Source organism: Tamandua tetradactyla, chromosome 24 (genome assembly GCF_023851605.1).
Source record: "Tamandua tetradactyla isolate mTamTet1 chromosome 24, mTamTet1.pri, whole genome shotgun sequence".
Classification (NCBI taxonomy): domain Eukaryota; kingdom Metazoa; phylum Chordata; class Mammalia; order Pilosa; family Myrmecophagidae; genus Tamandua; species Tamandua tetradactyla.
Window position 1 is genome coordinate 887192 of NC_135350.1, and position 20890 is coordinate 908081.

Sequence of the window (20890 nt, forward strand, 5' to 3'; positions counted from 1 at the left end):
TTCAGGGAGACAGATTTAGGGCTGATATGCCATCTCATCTCCTGTTACACATTGAGTAATAAACTTTTTCTCTCTTTGAAACCCCAGCATATCAGGAATTGGTCATTTGGGCACATCAGGCAAAAGAATCTACCACCTTTCTGGTAATACCATGACCTTATTCCTGAAGGTAGCCAGCTGAAGAGAAATTCAAATTATTAATGGGGATAGTCACAGCCTGAACTTGATCATTTTAGTTGATCTGGGAGAGAAAACATGTTACCAGATTCATCAGTAATATAGGTGCAACATTCTATTTTGTCATGGCATATGTTCCACCTTGTGAGGCAGTGAGGATATATAGGGTCATTGTATTTTGTAATACTGTTTTGAGTATTAAGGCCATTTTTGCATTTACTAGATTATATCATAATAGCTGCTATTTAATGCATTTACTGTGATAATTACATTTTTAACTCTTATAGTAGGACAAATATTGAAGCTTCATGATAATCAGATTTATTGGGTTCCATTAGGGATGACAGTGTATTTCAGGTCTCAGATTCCAAACAGTTCTATGCCACTCATGCACTAAAGAAGTGATGGTTTTGTATATTAAGGAAGGGATGTGTAACAGGGAATGACTTTTTCTGTTCCCCCCAAATGTGGAGCATTATGGCTCAGTCTCCTATATCCTGGGATAAGCTAAACTATTTTTAACCTAGAGTTGAACATGTCTAATTTTATTCTTACAGAAAATTATTTTCTTTTCTATCTAACTGGTAGAATTAACATAACACCATTTCCCTGGTGATTTTGGCAGAAAAAACAAAATTATATTCTAGCTGGGTTAAGTTTACTAGCCAGTAACAAGATTGTCTTTGGTATGTTATTGGGGCTTAACACACTATATTTCTCTTGAATCTCCATTGTTAATGATCTGAAGGCTATCTAGTTTGTCCCCTGTTAGGGGGATATCCACTATGGCAATTTAGAGACACTAGAGATAGGCAACTTGCCACAAATGGAACAGTTAGACTGGTTCACAGAAGCAGCATATGAATGAGCCCCTTGCAAGAAGAGATCACTTTCCCAGTTTCCCACTAAAAGGGCACAGAAAGGTTATGGAGAAATAAAAAAAGGACATCATAACTAATCTGACTAGGGAGATTTCTTTTTCAACAAATATTTTAGGCTGTCCAGTAGTTCACAAGTATTGTATGTTCTGCATTATCAGAAGAATTCACTGTGACCACAGCTCTCCAGCTAGGAGGAGGTTTCTCCACCCTAGAACATATGTAGCTTAATGGCAGTGTAGTGAATTCTAGGGCTTTATTCCCTGAAACATGATTTCCTGCACATTTTGGTTCACCTTTAGGATTTCATGGCCCTCCTTCCTTAGAAATTTGTTGTGTGTCTGCATCTTTCAATGCAGTTTTCAGTAATATCTTGAGATGAATGAAAATAAGAACACAACATATAAAAACTTATGGGATGCAGCAAAGGCTGCATTATGGAGGAAGACAGAACTAAAATCAAAGACATGAGAGAAAGAAAAGGGAACTGATCCCAAAGTAAGCAGAAGGAAAGAAATAAAGAGTAGAGAAGAAATTAATAAAATAGGGAAAAAATATGGAAAAATCAGTAAACCCAAAAGTTGGTTCTTTAAGAAGATCAATAAAATTGACAAACCTTTAGCTAGACTATCAAAGACAAAAAGAGAAAAGATGCAAATAAATCAAATCAGAAGTGAGGAGGGGTCATTACCATAGAACCCAAGAAATAAAAAAAGATCATAAGTGATTCAGTGAACAATTGTATGTCAACAAATTAATAAACTTAGATGAAATGGACAGTGTCCTAGAAACAAATGAACAACCTACACTGTTTCAAGAAGAAATATAAGACTCCATCAAACCAATCACCAGTAAAGTGATTGCTCAGTCATCAAAACCTACCAACAAAGAAAATCCCAGGACCAGATGGCTACACAGTTAAAATTTATCATACACTCCAAGAAGAATTAATACAAATCATAAACTCTTCCAAAAAAATTAAAGAGGGAACACTAACTAGCATTCTGTGAAGCCAACATGAACTTAGTACACAAACCAGACAAAGATACTACAAGAAATGAAAACACTATAGAGCAATTTTTCTAATGAATAAAGATGCAAAAGTCCTCACAATATACTTGCAAATTAAACCCAGCATCACACTGAAAGAATTAGACACCATGACCAAGTGGGTTTTATCCCAGATATACAAGGGTTGTTTGACACAAGAAAATCAGTTAATGTGATATAACACATTAACAAACTGAAAAAGAAAAAACACATGATCATCTCAATTGATACAGAAAAGGCATTTGATAAAATCCAGCAACTTTTCTTGATAAAAACACTTGGAAAGGCAAGAATCAAAGGAAACTTCCTCAACTAATGAAGGGCATATATTAAACCCTCAGCTAACATCATACTCAATGGTGAGAGATGGAAGTTTTCTCTAAGATAGGGGGAAAAATGATGCTCACTACTGCTATTCAACATTGTGTTAGATGTTCTAGGTAGAGCAGTTAGGAAGAAAAATAAATAAAGGGCATCCAAACCAGAAAGAAAGAAGTAAACTTTTCAGTATTTGCAAATTACATGACACTATATTTAGAAAGTCCCAAAATAATCATGGCAAAGCTAATAAATAATAAATGAGTTCAGCAAAGTGGTGGGATACTATATCAATACTCAAAAACCAAAAATGTTTTTATATATTATTGATGAGCTATCTGAGGAAGTAATCAAGAAAAAAATTCCATTTACAATAGCAACTAAAATTATCAAATATCTAGGCATAAACTTATCCAGAGATGTAAAGGACTTGTACAATGAAAACTATGAAAAAGAAATCAAAGACCTGAATAAATGGAAGGACATTCCTATGTTCATGGATTGGAAGGCTAAACATTGTTAAGAATCAATTGGGGCCACGGTGGCTCAGCAGGTAAGAGTGCTTGCCTGCCATGCCCAAGGACCCGGGTTCGATTTCCGGTGCCTGCCCATGTAAAAAAAAAAAAAAAATTATTTACAGATTCAATGAAATATCAATCAGAATTCTAACAGTCTATTTGCTGAAATGGAAGAGCTAATTATCAAATTTATTTGGAAGGGTAAGAGGCCTTGAATAGCCAAAAACATCTTGAAAAAGAAGAACGAAATGGCAGACTCATGCTTCTGGACTTTAAAGCATACCATAAATCCAAAGTGGTCAAAATAGCATGGTATTGGCATAAATATAGACATGTTGATCAATGGAATTTATTTGAGAGTTCAAAAATCAACCCTCAAGCCTGTCAGGTCTCAGAAAATAAAACTTAACCTACAAAATGGATTCTGTGGCATGGGGGGGACCCATCAGTTTCTCTCCCTCAGCAGCTCCTCTGACAGGACCTGATGTGCTGGCAAAATGGATGAGCATGAATATACTGACACCTCACCTGCCAGATGCCAGACCAGAGAGCTGCTAGCATGAAGTCATGATCTGCACTAGCCTGATATCTCCTGGTTGTGACTGCAGCCACATGTCACCCCCACCCCTCTTGGCATGTTTTTTCATTTAAAACCACAAGCTGTCAGAAAGAAAATTGGAGCCATTTTTCCTTCCCTTTTTGCTAGCATGTTTCACTGGCTCCCACCTGCCTGCTCTCCCTTTGCATTCAATCTTTTTCTCTCTCAATAAACCCGTTAAGCTTTAATTCACTGTCTCATGTTGAATCCTTTAATGACCTTGTGCCTAACATAAACGGCACTGAAAACCCAGAACAGAGGTTTGACTAAAGGCTTAGCTTCCTGGCCCCTCCGGGCTATGGGAGCTACCTTCCAGTCACTCCATCCAGGAACCGGCATGGTCATTATGGTTTCCAAGTGATTGATGGCTTGAGTCTCTGGCTCAGATCATCTTAACATGACACCAGCTCACAGCCACTAATTCTGCCACATCCTCCCTGAAGAGTTTAGTTTGGTGTCCCAGGGACACCCCAACCTGCCTCAGTGCAGCATTTAGGATCATGTTAAAGTGGTGCAACCGTAGTGCTTACAAAATCTGAGTACTCAGTCAAAACTTCCATGTTCAGGGAGCATGACCCTCAGGGAGTGTAACACTCAGGGAGCATTTTTCCCGGTGCAGCAGTCAAAACAGCTTGGGGGATACCTTAAGTGAATTACTGCATACACACTCCTGGTCTCCAGTGACAACCTGGGGGTGCCTATTTTATTGTTATGAAGGACATGGATCTATCTGAGTGGTCAGCCACACTTAGAGTGCCCCATCTCGATATCCCAGAGGCACCCCAACCCGACATTTACTTCGGTGCCTCTAAGGTACCCCAAACTGCTTTAATGCAGTGTCTGCTTTGCATTAAAGCAGTTTCCAGGTGGTACCCCAACCTGGTGTGGTGTGTACCTGCTTTAACGCAGCGTTTACTTTGGCCTGCTTAAACACAGTGCCCTGACCCACTTTTACATGGCGTCTACTCTAGCAATCGTGGGCAATGCCCTATCAATTCCTAAAACCACTCTCAGTAAACTCCAACTAAGAAAAAGAAAATAAAACCAGAAAAAAACATATTTTTCTTTGCAATTCGGCTTGGCCACAATACCTTTAAAACAGCAAAGTGATGCCCCACAACTTGGCACTCTCGATTAACAAATGGTCTGAAATTTCCTCCCCCCAATCTTAACTTTATTCCTTGTGCTATTCTGTCACACAAGTGTTTCATGTCTGCTTAATTGTTAACTAATATATTTGGTATGTTAAATATTTAATGGCTGTTTGTAAGCTAATGTGTTCAGTCTAATTATTAATTGGTATATTCCCACATTTATATAAGTCAGATCTCTATAACTGGCTAATAATTACAAAAATTATTTTTAAAGGGGAACTTTTAGGTTGTATTAAAATTGAAAAGCATTTTAGCTATGAGTCTATAAAAGTTTTATTTCTATAACATAATCTAACCTCACTATAATTTAAAATGAAAATACTATAAGTAAAAAATTAAATGTGTTATTTCATCCCATTTTTATGAAAAAAAATGAAGATGGAATGAAATGACATTCAATCCTTTATTTATCCCTCTCAAATATTTCTGTTTTTTTTCTTTTCAAATAATAAGTTTCCTATTTATGTCTGTATGCATTTTCAATGCATAGTCTCATACTTCTGGATAGTAACAGCAAATTAATAAGAAAATTCTTAATGAAGCTCTAAGCCTAATATCTTTCTGTCTGTACAACCAATTAAAAAGTTTTCCTGCATTTAAACTGCGGACAAATTCAAGAAGCCCCAGTATATTTCCTGGAACTTAGTAATCAATATACTTTTAAAGTTCTTCATAATTTTGAAATTTTATAAAAACAACAAAAGGAACTGAATGATGAATTTTTAAATTAAACAAATGTAATTTTATCCTGCCTAGGTATGGTCTCCTTAAAAAATCACTTAAGTTTAATAGAAATATAAATGGATTTTTTATAACCTTAATTACCTGAATTCTAAAGAAATTTAACTTTTCTTAGCTATTTGTTACCTCAATATGTATAAAACTTTAGAGTTATAACAACTTTATTAATACCAGTCTGTCATGAATAAAAAGACATAAATCTTAGCTTCTAAGGGTTTATATTCTAGTTAAAATATACACCTATTAAGGTTTTATAAAGAACAGTGGTAACAAAAGAATAAAAATGCTGAAAAAATTTAAAAAGCAGAGAAATAAAAAATAACCTAAAAAGTCCTCATAAAGATGACATGTAAAAACCTTTGGATAAAAAAGTAGCATTTAAACAAATAGAACTCTAAACTAGTTTTTAAAAACCATAACTTATTTCTGTAAATTAACACATTCCTGGCATTGTTTAGCAAGTAAAAATACTGTTAAGAAAAAATTTAAGTTTTTTGCTAAATTAAACAAAAAATAACTTATCTACTATAAAATAATCATTTATGTGTTCTAAGTATAAAGTATATAAATTCCTGGCCACGTTCTAAACCCAAACATAAATTTCTTCCCTTCCTGCATTATTTTATAGATCTCTGGCTCTTCTTCCCTGCAGAAATACTGTTATTGAAAGGAAGTATACAGGTTCAAAAGCTTTATAAATGTTATTTCTAATTGTATGCTGTTTAAATAAAAACTACAAGTGAAATAAATACAAAAGGTAATAGAAAGTTTTTTTAAATGGATTTTGTTTGTTATAGGCATTGTAAACTACAAGACCTGAATGGATAAAAAAAAAAAAGTAATGAAAAGTTGGAGGACATAAATTTTATTTGTTATAGCCATTTTAAATTATAAGTTCTGAATGATTGTAAAAAGTTTTAAAGAAGAAGTTTATAAAAATGAATTCTATCATAGAATAATTGTAATGAGTTATAAAAGAGTTATAAAAGTGAATTCTGTCTGTCATATTCAGTACTAACCAAAATTTAATAGGTCTGTTTATCATATATTTCAAAAAAAAAAAAGGAAAGCCTTTGTGTTATGCTGAATATTCATACAAAACTAGGGTTATGTTTTCTCTGTGTTCTATTGACATGAATTGTTGGTATACTCTTAATATAAAGTATTTTGAAAAAAAATTTTTCTTAATCATCCAAATATCATGTCTAAAATATTTTACATCAAAATAATATCCTTATTAATGTTTATGCTGGCATTGTCCTTTATTTCAGAAAACAAGCCTTCTCATTGTTAGGAAAAACTGTTACGAATAATTTGTTCTTTCATCTTGTATAAATAAGGTGCTAAGGACTAAAATAACCTATTGCATAAGAACTATTTAAGGCATATTACAATGGTTAAAAAGAATTTCTTATTTTGCTACTAATTAAATTTAAATAAGTAAAATATTCATATATTTGAACATTGTATAAATTCCTAAAAATTTAACAATATTCTCACTATCAGTGTTATATCCTAATACCTATGAGATGTTAAGCAATGGTATGGTTTTAATTATTTCAAAAAGGCTACAGACTATAAAAACAGCCAAACTGGTCATTTCAATGCTTTACTCTAATACTCCTCTAAAAATATATGTGCTCAACTTTAAAAGAAAAGTTAAATACGTACATTTTATCTGTTAAATAACATATTTCTCCCGATGTGGGACATAATTTCCAGGAATATAAACCTGGCACTGGCAGTATGAAATATGACTGACACTGGCATTGCAGAATATGGCTGGCTCTGGCACTGTGAAACAGAAGCTCCAAAATTAAGCCTGGCCCTAATATGGATGAATTGACCAAAAGGGGGAAAAGAAATAGAGTTTCAATGGGTAAGAGATTTCAAATTGAGTCAAGAGGTTATTCTAAGGTTACTCTTATGCAAACTTCAGCCAGATATAACAACTGCCACAATACGGCAAATCCCAACCAATGTTCCTAAAAACCCTAAAAAAATCTAATGCTCTATAAAATTTTACTTATTGTTTGTTTTTCAGAAACTTAAAACTTCCAAATTGTTCCAGTACCAAAGGAGCTCTGAAACCTGAAAGTGCTGAACTCTCTCAAAATAACAACTTATTTCATCAACTCATCCCTTTGCCCCTTAGATCTTATTAATAACTCACTCCTCCTTAATTATCCTCCTATTAATTTTCCTCCTAAATCCCCGACTCTCACAATGTCTATCTAAGCTTGTTCACAGGTTAATAGCAGCCGTGACCAACCAGCAAAATTCTGAAAACATACTCCTGCTACAACAAAAATTTAAAACCTGCTCCTGTAGAAGCCCAATTAATGATGCCTCCACCTGACTCAAAGCAATTTTTCCTTCCCCAACTCCACCCCTTTAACAGCAGGAAGTAACCAAAAAGAGGACACAATGTCCCTGCTCCCTCCAGAAATAGCTTCAAGTTGAACTAAGGCATCCCCCCAAACCTAACACGACTCCAGTCAATTTTATTAAAATAAAAAGACAGGAATGTCAGGTCTCAGAAAATAAAACAACATACAAAATGGATTCTATGGCATGGGGGCCCCTTCGGTTTCTTTCTCTCAGCAGCTCCTCGGACAGGACCTGATGTGCTGGCAAGATAGATGAGCATGAACATGCTGATACCCCACCTGCCAGAGGCCAGACCAGATAACCATGAGCATGAAGTCATGATCTGCACCAGGCTGATATTTCCTGGTGATGCCTGTAGCCACACATCATCCCCACCCCTCTTGGCATGTTTTTTCATTTAAACCACAAGCTGTCAGAAAGAAAGTTGGAGCCATTTTTCCTTTCCTTTTTTCTAGCAGATTTTGCTGGCTCCCATCTGCCTCCTCTCCCTTTGCTCTCCATCTGTTTCTCTCTCTCTCAATAACCCATTAAGCTTTAGCTCATTGTCTCTTATGGAATCCTTTAAGAACCCAGTGCCTAGCAAAGCCCTGCTCATGGTAAGTGAAGAAAACTGATGGTGCCTGAAGCTGCTATGGCTCTACTAGCTTCACATCTGACCATCAACCTAGACGAGCCTCAGGTGACACTCAACATAGTAGGTAAAGTTATTTCTTAATTAAATAATAGAGCCACTTCCTCTGTTCTGAACTATCACTCTAGGCCTGCCTCCACTCAGACTTGCCTAGTTATCAGAGTTGATGGTAAAGCCAAGCTAAAACCTTCACTAAACCCTCTCCTTTGTAAGCTTAGGGAAATTCTGGTATCCCTTCAATTTCTCATTGTCCCCAAATGCCCCATCCCCTTTCTAAGGAAGGATTCTATTCAATCCCTGAGGCCACTTTAAGATTAGTAAACCTAACTAATGTTTACCCATTATTTCCTCTGATGTCCCTACTAAATTGAGGCCTCTTACATCCCAAAGGAAATCTTTAACATGTAATCCTAGGGCTCACCCATGAGTAATCCCTGACTCTATGCAAGTTTTCAGTCCCTCTTCATCCTAACTCAGTACCTAATTGTTCTTAAATAGGAGGCTCTTAAAAATAAGATTCCTACCATACTTAACTTGTACAGTGCTTCCCCAAGGGTTTCAAAATAATCCTCATATCTTTAAAAATGCCTTAGCAGTAGATCTTACTGTCCTCCAGCTGTCTCAGAGTACAGTGTTGCAATATGTTAACTTTTTAAACTAACATAATCTAATATAAAAGTGAATTTTGTTTGTTGTAGCCACTGCTGACTGAACAGATACACAAAATTGCAGAAAGATTAAGAAAGCAAATTTTGTAGTCATTACTGGCCATGTAGAAATAAAGTTAAGTTTAGCTTTCACACAAGATGGTGCAGGAAAGGGCTGCAGGACAGTTCAAACTGGTCTTGCAGGTAGGGAAAGAAGGGAGCCTGTGATGTAAGCCTAGAATTAGTGCCAAGTAAGTAGAAACAAGTTTAAATAAGTAACAGCCAGGGTCACTAAAATGTAAAGCATAATCAAAAGCATAAACATTCATTGGGAAATTTGAATTAGACCATCCAAATAGGCTGTAACCTCTGAAGTATCCGATTATTGCAGAAACAGGAGAGGGACGTGCATGTTAGGCTTAGGGAATACATACTACTGTTTTTGGTTGCACAGCATGCCAGCCACCATTTTTCTGCTGGGTACGCATTCTTTCAAGATCATGAATAAATTCTTTTCTTCACAACTGTGTGAGCATTTATTCTCTTTTAGGTATGGCTTTCTTTCTAACAACTTTGGGGGCTCATCTAGGATCTGAGGCTTTGGAGGAGGACCCCTAGGGAGGGTGAAGGGAAGGTGTGCTCCACTGATTGAGCTGTCCCAGACTCCACCCACCATTAGGGACCCACTTCTGACAGCCAGATGGACATAAGACCAGATGCTTGGATACGCTGACTGAAGGAGAAAAGGGGAAGGGAAAATCTGCCTCACAGTGACCAGGCAACTCTGTGCACGGACCAAGGTAAGAAAAAGACTATTAAGTATTGATTGCCTCAGTGGCCAGGAAGAATTCTGATGAGCCTGGAGTTGGTTAAGCAAGAGCGGAGTCCCAGTCCATGGCTCCCTTCTCCTGTGAGGGAGAGGGCCAGAGTCAGAAATGGTGCTGAAATGGTGCTGAAAGAAAGAAACCCAGGCAAGACTCAGAAAGAGTAATACAAGAAGTCGGGGGGGGGCAGGGAAAAAGGGAAAGGGGTACCTATAGAGTCCCCTGGGAACATTCCCCTGGATAGTCCATAGGGAGAATGTTGAAACATTGGACTGATAAAGATCAGACCAAAGGGAAAGGACAAAAAGGAAATGGTGTAATATTGTTGTTATATTTGGAGCAAAGGAAGCATTGTGCCACTTGATGTATTCTGGCCAAAATACAGGGAAGATGAGGATTAGCTTTGTGCTGACCTCACACTTTATATTAATGAAAAGAAGCCCTTCTCCAAAGAGGAGCCTGATTATGCCATGAGTTGACTAAAGGGAAGGGGGACTGACCCCTCTTTATCCTGTAAAGGTCAGAATCCCAGAACCAGAGGCTAAATCTTTAGAAACTAAAGTCTGGGGCCATTTATTGAGCCTTCTCCCCCAGGATAGAGACTGTTGGTTCCTGAAGGCCCAATGGAATTAACCTTTATTACCACCAGGGAGCTGGAGAGGCAGTCAGGGCCAACTGCTTCACCTGTTACAACCCACCAACAATTGAGGAACTAGCTGAAACAGTGTAAGGAATTTTACATTTCTGGGGGCTCCCGAAGGGGAAAAAGGGGTGAAAGAGCATAGATCTGCTGGCTCTCTCTGAGGAGGTGCCTACTGGACCAGGGGAAATTGGTTATATACCTGGTCCAAACTTATGTCTCTCCTGAGTGTCCTGTTTGTGGGGGAGGAAAGGGGAATGTTGAAGAGGGCAGCTATGAAAGAATGGGAGAGGCAGCACCTGCCAAGACGGGGTGATGGCAGCAGAGGAGAAATTCTCTGGTGTAGATCCCAATTGGAATAATAATCAGGAAGATAGGGCACAAATGAGGGATCTTAGTGACCTGATTATATAAGGGACAAAATTGGCTGCACCAAAATCTCAGAACTTAAATAAGTCTTTGAGGTGGCTCAAGAAAAAGCTTAAATTAGCCAGTAATTTTTAGTCCTTAAAAGGGATTTGAAGAAGCTACCCAGAATTACTGATATTCTAATATTTTCTAGTTTTGTCTCTTTGGTCTAATGGAACTATTTCAAAGTGGTATGTGACCACTTGATGCAGAGTTGGGGTTTCTCTATAATAAATCCATTTGTCAAATGCAGAAGTTGCAGACTTACCTCTGGTAAGAATGAAGCAAATGAGTGAATAAAACTATCTTGATGTGGGAGCATTTTCCTGTAGGAGTTCAGTCTTGAAAGTGTGAGTGCAGGAATTGGACTCTAGGAGGATTACACTATCTTCTGACAGGACTTGCCAACTAGTTCTGGGCAATAATGTTGGCATTATTTGAGGTGGCAGGAAGGATGCCTGCTTTCTGTTCTATTTGGGCAAATAGCTGAGGCAAGGATAGGCTGGATGATTAAAAGAGACACAATGGATTCTTGGTTAAACTGAAGACTTCACTTGGGAACAAAGAACCCTAAATAATCTCTTGGACATTGAGCCACATATTTTGTGCATCTTTTCCAGCAAAATCTTGTTGGGTATTATGTTTTTGAGGAATGAACTTAGACAAGACTCCCTCTGCCTACCTGCAAAGGTTGAGGGATCAGGTGAAGAAATACTCAGGGATGGCCCCTGATAGTCTTGTGGCCTAAGGATATAAAGGGATCTTGGCCTGACATTCAGAAAAAAATCCAGAAAATAGATGGAAAGATGGATAAACCACTAGGAGAGTTATTGAGAGAGTTTCAGACAGTGTTTGTGGGAAGGCAAAAGGAAAAGCAGAAGCAACAGGCTAAAGTCATATTGAGCACAGTCAATCACAATCTCAAGGAGAGATTAGAGATAAAGCAGGTAGGAGACAGGCAGAGGCAAGATAGAGAAACAGTCTGGGCCAAAGGGGATAAAGGAGTGAGGAGGGCACAGGACTCAGCAGGGTATTATCACTGAGGGAAACCTCATTTCAAAAGGGAGTTCCTGAGTTTAAAGAAAGAAGATTGGGTGATACCCCTGATTAATTTTGAGGATTAAGAGGGTGAGAGGCTCCTCAGCTCAAGAGCCCACTGGGAGCCTTTGGTAAATCTGAAGGTGGGCTCATATCAGGAAGAAATTACATTTTTGGTAGACACTGGGGCAGCTCGAGCTTCTGTGAACCACATCCCAAAGGGGATCAAATTCTCCAGTAGCTCTCTCACAGTTTGGGGGGTAAAAGGTGAAGTATTTAAAGTCCACATTTTCAGACCTACTAATATCTGTTGGGAAGATAACCAAGTTATAATTCCCCCTGCTGTACATTTCAGAAGCTGAGAGTAACTTGTTGGGAAGTGAGCAAATAGTACCCATGAGACTGGCTGATGGGCATGATCTGAGACTACTGCATGGAGAGCCAGTGAGTGTTGCAGGATCTGAATAAAGACAGCTACTGCCAGTCGGGACTGAGGGGGATGGAGAGGGAAACACATTGGAGAAGTATGGTTTGTGGGGCAGAACTATGGAGGCTGGGATCTGGAGTCAGGGGGCCTCAGGCCAGGGGAGCAGACCCACCTGGGTACTTGGATGGGGTGGGTTTGTCCTAGGGGTGCGGGGTGGGTCTTCCACTTCCTTGTGGCAGAGGAGTTGTGCCACCTCAGAGCTTGGAGGGGGTGGAGTGCCTTCCTTGGGGGATTGGGGTGGCCTGGCTGCTACCATTGGGAACGGTTGGGCATATGCCCTGGGGGTGGTGGAGAGTCTGGGTGTGGGGCTGAGTGCTTGGAGAGGGTGGAGCTGAGAGGGGGTTGGTGTCCCCAGTGTCCCCCAAGGTTGCAGTCAAAGAGAGGTGGGCCACTGCATAGGCCCTTGGAAAGAATGGAACTGCTACTTTCTAAAGCCCTGAAGATAAATGACTCTCAGACTTTGAAATCTAATGGATTTTACCCTGTAGGTTTTTGAGACTGCTTGGGTCTAGTGGCCCCTGTGCTCCTACCAATTTCTCCCTATGGAAATGGGAATATGTATCCTGTGACTGTCCCTCGTTTGTATGTTGGCTGCAAACAACTTGTTCTGAGTTTTATAGGTCAGACCCAGAGGAGGATTTTGCCTTAGGACAGATCAATCCAGTAGCTGATTTTGCAAAGGGCCTCTTCCTTAAGAATTATATACTGGTTTTATCCTCTACTCTGTCATTCATCAGGCACTGTCACTTGCTGGCCCCGACCCCACCTCTTAAATTTGTTGTCCATCCACACCAACCCAGCAACTAGGTTCTCATTAAATCATGAAAAGGGTCCAAACTCCAGCAGGCCTGGGAAGGGTCCTATCAAGCTGTGTTGACAACTGAGATGGATGGCACAGAAAAGCAGGACTCACTACACCCAAGTGAAAGGACCAGTACCTGAGCCAGATGATAAGTATCCAACAATGCAGTCAGATTCCTAGGAAATAACTCCAACTTCAGACCCTTTAAAAATTATGTTAAGGAAACAGTATTTGGGAGGGTAGAATGGGTTTTTGGATTTGGGGGTTAGATTCTGTATTTTAATCTAACATAGTTAATAGTGACTCTGGTCAGAGAATCTTACCAAGGAAGATAGATGAGGGATTTAAAGCTCAATCTGAAAATGAAGATAATTATACTATCATGTTCCAAATTCGGGACACAATAAGCCCTGTATGTAACTGAAGGCTTAGACTTCCAAACTGTACAGCTTGATGCTTGCCAAGTAATAGACTGCAGAGACTTCATGAATCAATGGCAGTTGAGTACCAAAAACAAGTACTTGTGTCCAGAACCAGTAGGAGGTACTACAGCAGAGCATCTCCTTACCCCTTCTGAGATGATAAATGATGGACTACTCACTTTCAAGGGTGGACTGTGAACATGGGATTAACTTCACAGACCTAGAGGCAGTGGTGTTAACCATCAAAAATGTAGGCAAACATCCAGCAGGGGTGGCAGCAGAGATGCAGTAGTAGTTGATAGAATATATGGGATTGGGGTAGACATTACTGGGAGGGACCTTCTGGGAAGGTTCAGGATACAAGTCCTCTCCTTGGCACCAACAATGCCCTCTCCAGTTAACTCTTCAATAGCATCTATGGAGACCCAGCTGGAGATTAGTTCCCCAGTACAGAATGATCCCAAAATTGTCAGGGTGGTCAGGGCAGAAAATTTGAAGCAAACCATAGAAATAGAGACAAGGTATAGAGATACAAATGCCTGGGTGGAATGGATTAAATCTACCCTCCAGAGTCGAGACAAAAGCAACTGTTATGCTTGTGCTCTTGTCGTGCACTTTCCTATGGGTATGGAGAAACACAGAAAGGAGTTCAAATGCATGGTACTCCTTTTTCAGAATACTACCCCTGGTGAAAATTGTAGTATGCTGACCTCTCTTTTCCTTCCAGTTAGGGGCAGAAAAGTCAAGGCCATACCATCTTCCTGTCTCGGTCCAGAAACCACTCTTCCTGTCTTTCTAGGTGGGGAAAAGGGCTCTAGGACTTTGGAATCATGGCTTCATGTACCCAAGTATGGAATGTGACAAAATAATACTGGCAAATTTTCCAGTTTAGCCATACAGCAAGGTATGGTGGTATTGTGGAAAGAGCATCCTCCAAACAGTATTACCTAAGGAGTGGGAGGGGATCTGTGCTCTGGTCCAACTGGCCATCCCATTCAACCTGGCATTTGAAAAGAGGAGGAATTTCTAACCCAAGGAAACAGAAAGAAAGGAAGCTTACCTGGTTCCTTCAATGATTTTCTTTACACATATAGGGGTGCCAAGGGGAATCCTGGGTGAGTTTAAAGCTAGGAATTGAATATCTACAGGATTTGAGTCATCCTTTTTCTGATGGGTCACCATCAACAAAAATGTGGGTTAGATTAATCAGCAAAGATTTATCAATTACACCAAGGATGCAGTTAGGGGAACAGCAGAACAGTTGGATATTACTAGCTAAATAACATGGGAGAATAGGCTGGCCCTAGACATGATGCTAGCTGTAAAGAGAGACATTGGGGGTGGTTGTACATTTACCCCCAATAATACAGCCCCAGATGGAACTGTCACCAAAGCTTTCAGGGCCTAATGGCCTTATCTGAAGAATTGGTGAAAAATCCAGGGATTGATAACCCCCTCATGAGATGGTTAGAAAACTGATGTGGGAAATGTAAAGGGGTGGCACTATCAATCATCATAGCTGGGGTACTCACAGCATTTGAGTACTGCATTATCTCATGTGCCTGAGGGTTCAGAGACTCATTGAGGCTGCCTTAACCAAGCAAATGCCTATTCAGTACAGGCAAAACAATCTTTACCCCCTTAAAGAGGAAGATCCCTGTGATGAAGAGTGTGAAAATGCTCTTATCAAATTTGAAGAAAGAATAAAATGTGAAAACTAAGGGTTCAAAAAGAAAGAGGAAGATGGCACAGGAAAAGGCTGCAGGACAGCTCAAACCAGTCTTGCAGGTAAGGAGAGAATAGAGCCTCTGATGCAAGCCTAGAATTGGCACAAAATAGGTAAGAAACAAGTTTAAATAATGACCAGGGTCACATAACCAAAAGCAGGAATCTTTAGTGGGAAATTTGAATTAGTTAGACTATCTGGATAGGCTGTAACTTTGGAGTATCCAATCAGTGCCGAAATGGGAGGGACCTGTGCATTAGGCTTAGGGAATATATACTACTGCTTTCAGTTGCTTGGCACACCAGCCAACATTTTTCTGCTAGGCACCCATTCTTGCAAGATCATGAATAAATGCTTTTCTTCTCCACAATCCAGTTGAGCACTTACTCTCTTTTAGGTATGGCTTTCTTTCTAACAGATGACAAGCTACAGATGGATATAAAAATCTTGTAGGTTTCAAAAAGTAAATTTTGTAGTCCATTGATGACTACAGGCACTAGATGAATGTGGACAGTTTGAAAAAGTAAATTCTCAGTCATTGTCAACTACAAGAAGTTACAGAGAATTTATAAAAATGAATTCTGTCATAGTCAATGCTGCTCTCTGTCACACTACTCTTAATGAAAATTACTTTTAAAAAAGTTTTTCTTAACCATCTGTGTGCTCTGTATAGAGGATAAAAAATTTTTGTCATATCAGAACAATATCCTTATTAATGTTTGTTGACCTTATCATCCTTTATTTCAGAACACAAGTCTTCTCACTCTTAAAGGAACGCTATTGCAAAGAATTTATTCTTGCCTTGTAAAAGTAAGGTGCTGAGTGACCAAAGCCCTGCCCTGAGGGACTTTAGCTCAGAAAAGAAAATAAATTCCCCTCACCTGAGCTCTAGGAAAGAGGAAAAGAGTTATGCCTTCCTAGTCCTGCATGTTAACACAGCAGTGTAGAAAGAGTGAGGCTTTCTCCCACCAAGAATTAATCTCTAAAATGCTGTGCTCTTGACAACAAAAACAGCTATTATTCATTGCCCTGGCCATCAAAAATTTCTAACATCTCTCAAGAAAATAACTGGACTGACACAGTAGTCAAAGCCATAGCCTGATCAATCAAGCCCCTTCTAAGCCTCATTCCCTTACCCCTTAGTTTACCACATCCACCCTCTTATTCCCTTAAGCAGGAACAAGTCACACAGCTAGAATTCACTCTTGGACCTGAAGGATGGCCATTTTCTTCCCTCTGCCCCAGTCTCACTTAGCTAAGGCCTCTCCTAGGCTTTCTCACTTCTGTCTTCTTCTTGCTATTGGTCTCAGCCCTTGCATTTTTAAACTTCTCACCAAGTTTGTTTCTTTCAGATAAGAAATCTTTCATAACAAATATCTCCCCACCAGAGGTTACACTGCTGTTCCCCATGCTTAATCAGCCACCATCAATATCATAGCCAGAGACTTCTACATGCCCACAAGTAGGACCTATAACCCATTCACAGCTTGAAGCAATTACAGAAGGTGGGCCATTGGCATGAATTCTCTTAATCTTAAATAAAGTTAGAAGTCTCTGAGGGAGAAATTATGTAAGATAAGAATTAGGGTTGTGGCTGGAAAAGCAAAAGGCATACTCCACAGAGTCCTTCCCTTCTTGCCCTGTCAGCCATGATCTACGTGTGAACATTATAAGCCCACCAGGCTTCCTTCCCCACCCCAAATACCTGTTCAGGCCCTTTCCACCACTCAGGCCTCTGAAGTCCATACATACATTATGGGAGAGAGAGTTACTGTGGGGCTGCCCTGGCAGAATCACAGTATTTGCCTAGACTTCATGCCCATTCCTATGCCACCATGCATTACCTTTGGGAGCCTCCTTGTAAATGACATAGTCTTCTGGTTTGGGGCTTGAGCCTACAACGGCAGCATTGAAAAAGGCTCTCATTTGAGGTTTGAGGTTTTCCTGAGGCTCTTACAAATAACAAGAAAAGTAAAAATAAAAGTAAATATATACATGTTGTTCTTTCAAGCATCTCCACTTAACTGACCTGGGCAGAAAAAGCCCAGAGAGCTGGGCAAGATAGCAGCATAGTTCATCCTCAACAGCAGCGAGTAAATAGCCTGGAACTGTACTGAACAAATTCTGGAGGGACGTTATGCTAAACCAGTCTAGAAAGGGTGGAACTGTAAGCCTTTAGATCTGCAGAGGCCAGTGCCCCTCACCCAGGGGCATGGCAGGCTAGTTCCCTGGTGTGAAGCCATGGGCAGACAAGTGCCACATGCTGAGCAGTATAGGAAAAGCACAATCTAGAGGCTGCATAGGAAAGTCTGATAACCTGCTGGGTCTCATGCTCACGGTAAACTGATGCTGCCTAATCTCTCCTGAGATGTAGGCCTGCCTAGTCTGGGAAAATCTGACAGGGGGTGATTATATCTGAGGAGACCCTTCTCAAAAACCCATATAGACTATAGAGGCAGGGCAAGAAACAGGAAAGTAAGAGCTGAAAAATTCTGATCAGTTGGACAGAACCTATGCTAGAAGCCTAGAATAAGTTGAACTGAACGTCAAAGAACAGATAAAGAACAAAGCCATCCTGCAAGAAAGCCCCTAGGTGAAAGAGTGAAAACAAACTCCAGAATATACTAATTAAGGAACTCAAATGCCTAGATGCCAGAAAAAAAAACAAGTTATACTAGGGAAATTGAAGATATGACCCAGTCAAAGGAACAAATCAACACTTCAGATGAGATACAGAAATTGAAACAAATAATTCAGGATGTTCAAACAGATATGCAAAATCTCTTTATATCCTCTCAACACATTGATTTGATTTTTTATGCAAAATCTCATTAAAAATCAAATCAATGTGTTGAGAAGATATAAAGAAGATATTGGGTGAACATAAAGAACTTGAATATTTGAAAAAAAATCAGAGAACCTATGGGAATGAAAGGCACAATAGAAGAGATGAAAAACAAAGGAAACCTACAACAGATATGAACTGGTAGAAGAAAGGATTAGTGAACTTGAGGACTGGATATCTGAAATCTGATACTCTAAAGAAAATACAGAGAAAAGAATGGAAAAACATAAGCAGGATCTCAGGGAATTAAATGACAAATTGAAGCACATGAGATGGAAGCACAGGGAATTAAATGACAAACTGAAGCACATGGGATGTTGTAGGCATCCCAGAAGGAGAAAGAAATGGAAAAGGAGGAGAAAAACTAATGGAGGTTATAATCACTAAAAATTTCCCATTTCTTATGAAAGGCACAAAATTACAGATTCAAGAAGTGCAGCATATGCCACACAGAATAGATCCAAATAGATATACTCCAAGACACTAATGAGATTGTCAAATATCAAAGACAGAATTTCTAAAGCAGCAATAGAAAATCAGTCCATCGCATAAAAGGGAAGCTTGATAAGACTGGATTTCTCAGCAGAAACCATGGAGATAAGAAGACAGTGGTAAGATACATTTAAGATTCTGAAAGAAAAACTGCCAACCAAGAATTCTATATCCAGCAAAACTCCTTCAAAAAGGGAGAAATTAAACTATTTTCAGACAGTCATTGAGAGTATTTGTGACTAAGAGACAGGCACTGCAAGAAATACTAAAGGTAGTACTACTGGCAGATACAAAAAAACAGGAGAGAGGTGTGTAGAAGAGTGTAGAAATGGAGACTATCAGAAAAGCTAAAAAGAAAAAAATTAGATGTGACTTATAAAACTGAAAACAAGATGGTAGAAGAAAGTACTGCCTTTATAATAATAACATTAAATGTTAATAGACTAATCTGCCCAATAAAAAGACTTAGACTGGCATAATGTATAAAAAACAGGACCCATCTATATGCTGTCAAGAGGAGACTCACTTAAAGTGAAAAGTTGGGAAAAGATATTTCATGCAAACAACAATTAGAAAAGAGCAGGGCAACTCTTTTTTTTGTTTTTTTGGTCAGACCCAGCTATACTTAGGTCTGACAAATTAGACTTCAAATGTAAAATAATTAAAAGAGATATAGACAGTATGTACTAATAAAAGTTACAATTGAACAAGAAGACATAAAAATCATAATTGTTTAGGTACTGAGCCAGAATGTTCCAAACTACATTTGGCAAAAACTGGCAACATTGAAGGAAGAATCAGCCACTTCAACCACAATAGTTGGAGATGTAATTCCCTGTTCTTATCAATGGATAGAACATCTAGACATAGGAGTGAACATGGTGAGGTCTGCTAGCCTTCTCTCCAGGCTTCTGGTTTCACGAAACTCCCTTGGGGACATATTCCTTCTTCATGTCCATATGTCTGGCTGTGTGGCCTCTGTTGGTTCTGGTTGCTCTAAAACTTTTTCTAAAAATGGTTTCCTTTTAAAAGTCTTCAGTAAGCAACCCTACCTTGAATGGGTGGAGACACATCTCCATGGAAACCATCTAATCAAAAGTTACCACACACAATTGGGTGGGTCACAGCTCCATAGAAACAAACATCCCACCCAGCAATACTGAATGAGGATTAAAGGACATGGCTTTTCTGAGGTAATAGCTTCAAACCATCACAGAGTAGTTGGAGGGAAATCCTGAAACTGTTGCACTATAATCCAATAGCCATAATTCTTGAAGATTGAGTAAATGTAGAGCTTTTAAAGTGTAACCATGTAACTGTGAAAACCTTGTGACTAACACTTCCTTTATCCAGTTTATGGACAGATGAGTAAGAAAAAAAAGACAAAAATAAATAATGGGTGAGGGGGTATGGGATGTTTTGGGTGTTCCTTTTCGCTTTTATTTTTACTTTTATTCTTTTTTTGAATAGTAAAAAGCAAAAATGTTCAAAAATCAATTGTGATGATGAATGCACAGGTATACGATGATACTGTGCACCACTGATTGTACAATTTTGATTATATGGTATGTGAATATATAACTAAATAAAAATGCATTTAAATAAAAACCTACCTACAGAGAAAAACCCAGGACCAGATATTGTCACAGGGGAATTTTACCAAACATTCCAAGAAGAATTAACAGCATTTTTACTATTCCAAAAAAACTATTCCAAAAAAAAGAAGAAAATGGAAGACTACCATTGCCAGTTTGAAGGGATTAATGAGCCCTAGAAAAGCCATGTTTTAATCCTGATCCTTTTGTGGAGGCAGCCTTTTCTTTTAAATCCTTTCCAACACTGTGTGGAAACTTGATTAGATTATCTCCACAAAATTGTTGCTCCACCCATTCCACATGGGTTTTGATTGGTTTACTGGGATCCTTTAAAACAGAAAGTATTTTAGAGGAAGTTTCAGAGTGAGAAGAATGGCAAGAGGAGAGCGCCACAAAACAGAATGCCCACACCACCAAAGGCCTCTGGAGATAAAGAAGGGAAATGTCCCCAGGGGAGCTTCATGAAGCAAGAGGCTTGGAGAGAAAGCTAGCAGGCCTCATCATGTTT

The 20890-nt window shown here is 39.0% G+C and overlaps 1 long non-coding RNA gene across 2 annotated transcripts in view; it reads left to right on the forward strand.

Annotated features, from left to right (window-relative positions):
- The window catches only part of LOC143667982 (uncharacterized), a 55591-nt gene that overhangs the window by 4869 nt on the left and 29832 nt on the right, over positions 1–20890 (forward strand). Inside the window, exon 3 of one of the 2 annotated variants that reach the window (XR_013168214.1) lies at positions 3408–3727. The exons of the other annotated variant lie outside the window; for it this stretch is intronic. This is a non-coding gene — a long non-coding RNA (uncharacterized LOC143667982). Of the gene's footprint in view, positions 1–3407; positions 3728–20890 lie in introns of those variants that run through there. 2 annotated transcript variants of the gene reach the window in all.